The sequence below is a fragment of the Protobothrops mucrosquamatus genome, unplaced genomic scaffold (genome assembly GCF_001527695.2).
Source record: "Protobothrops mucrosquamatus isolate PMUCROS unplaced genomic scaffold, P.Mucros_1.0 scaffold3050, whole genome shotgun sequence".
Lineage (NCBI taxonomy): Eukaryota > Metazoa > Chordata > Lepidosauria > Squamata > Viperidae > Protobothrops > Protobothrops mucrosquamatus.
Window position 1 is genome coordinate 68692 of NW_015389063.1, and position 2284 is coordinate 70975.

Genomic DNA, 2284 nt, shown 5'->3' on the forward strand with positions numbered 1-2284 from the left:
ATAGAGCTGGCTGTTTAAAAAAAAAAGAGGCTAGAGGGATTGAGGGGGCAGAGGGCGGATAGGCCAGTGATGTCTAAAGCTGATTTCCTTTGTGTTAAAGAGCTTGGAGAAACTGTGATCAGCACAACCAAAATAGTCTCTCCCTTTATATGTGTGATATACGGTTTTGTGCATTCATGACCATTAGGGGAGGCATGGAGCAGGTTCAAAGGCCCATCCCAAGCAGTCTATATAAGAAGGTATTCTGGTCACCTGCCCTTCCACTAGTGGAGATAAGAGATAAGTGGAGATAAGAGAAAACAGGCTAGTTCTAGCAGCATTTGGTGAAGCGTTGTTAGTAAGGTGAGCGTCCAACCAAACAATGGGTAATAAGAAGAGTGGGATGATCTCCAAGGAGATCCTTGAGGATTTGAAAATGAACACAAAGTACTCAGAGGACGAGCTGGTCAAATGGTACGACGCCTTCAAAAAACAATGCCCCAACGGGCGCATCGGTAAAGCTGACTTTGAAAAGATCTACGCCAATTTCTTCCCCAACTCTGACCCCAAGGTCTACGCTCGGCATGTCTTCCGAAGCTTTGACACCAATGATGATGGGACTCTTGATTTCCAGGAGTACATCATCTGACCTCAACGGGCAAGACTGACCTTAAGCTGGAATGGGCTTTCTCGCTTTTCGATGTAGACCGCAGCGGAGAGATCAGCAAGAACAAAGTTCTCGAGATCATTGCAGTGAGTGCTGAGAATATTCAGGGAAGTGGAGGTGGTGCTGTGTGGAAGGGACAGGGAGTTGGGAGGACTTCAGGACAACTCTTAAGGGTTGGACATTGCCCAATCTGTGATTAAAATGTCTTCTTGCACAATAATACAGTGATAACTAACTGTGGATTTTCATAATGGTTTTGGTGAGGAAAGCTTGTGGAAAACGTTCCTTCCTGTTACTGTCTGGTCCCTCTGAAACTCGCATCAACTTCCCTTGAATTACATCCTTTAGAATAAGCCTACTTTAGTAGATGGAAACTTGTAAAATCCAGTTCTTGCCATTCAAGTATGTGGTCCTGTTCAACTTAACTGATCTCAGGTCTCATCCTGCCTGGACCAGCTCAAGCCATACAAACTGCCATTCTTATGAGAGGCTGGGTCACTTGCCAAACTAAAAACAGTTGTAATCATCAAGAGGGAATAATAGTTAATGGTTGTGTGGCTTTCTCAATCCACTTCTAGATGATGGTCAATTAATGGATTGTGTAGGCTAATATTTGTCTCCTGCAGCCAAATAGATTAGTCCTTCCCATATGCGGAGAGGTGAAACTGATTGTGCTTATTTAATAGGATGAGCACAATTCTTACAATAGAAATAGTCCTAAATCCCCTCATAATTTTCTCTCTTGGGTGTCAACCATCTTCTACCCACTCCTTTCTGAGAGAAAAGGTTTATTTTTTAAAGAAAGTCATTTTAATTCTATTTTTCCAGCTTCTAGAGCTCCCTCCCAATTGTGCACCACAAACCACAGAAGAACAAAGCAATCAAAGATTAATATTGGATTAGGTGAACCTAAGGCTCGGATTCTCTCTGTACAGCATTTGTGAACTGCTTTCAATTTTGTTATTTCAACCAGAGGGGTCCATTCCTCTGATCTCCACCCCGGACCACCCCAACGATGCCGCGGAAGTGATGTCCCGGTGCCTGGAGGCCGTGCGAGTCTGGATGGGGAGGAACAGGCTTCGACTCAACCCGTGCAAGACCGAGTGGCTGTGGTTTCCGGCGTCACAACATAGCCAGTTGGCTCCATCCCTGGCTATCGGGGGCGAGTCAGCCCCCGCGGAGAGGGCCCGCAACTTGGGCGTCCTCCTGGACACTCGGCTGTCTTTAGACGATCATATGACAGCTGTGGCCAGGGGGGCTTTTCATCAGGCTCGCCTGATACGCCAGTTGCACCCCTTTCTGGATTGTGACGCTCTACGCACGGTCACTCAAGCCCTCGTTTCCCGCCTGGACTATTGCAACGCTCTCTACATGGGGCTCCCCTTGAGGTGCACCTGGAGGCTCCAGCTAGTTCAGAATGCGGCTGCGCGGGGGATTTTGGGGGCCTCTAGATACTCCCATGTAACACCTCTCCTGCGTGAGCTGCACTGGCTGCCTGTGGCCTTCCAGGTGCGCTTCAAGGTGTTAGTAACAACCTTTAAAGCGCTCCATGGCAATGGACCTAGGTATTTGCAAGACCGCCTCCTACCAAATACCTCCCTTCGACCAGTCCGCTCCCACAGAGAGGGCCTCCTTAGG

General features: G+C 47.8%; 1 pseudogene; it reads left to right on the forward strand.

The window, feature by feature from the left end:
- Positions 1-361: 361 nt before the first annotated feature.
- LOC107296954 overlaps positions 362-2284 on the forward strand; it is an 18675-nt pseudogene continuing 16752 nt past the window's right edge.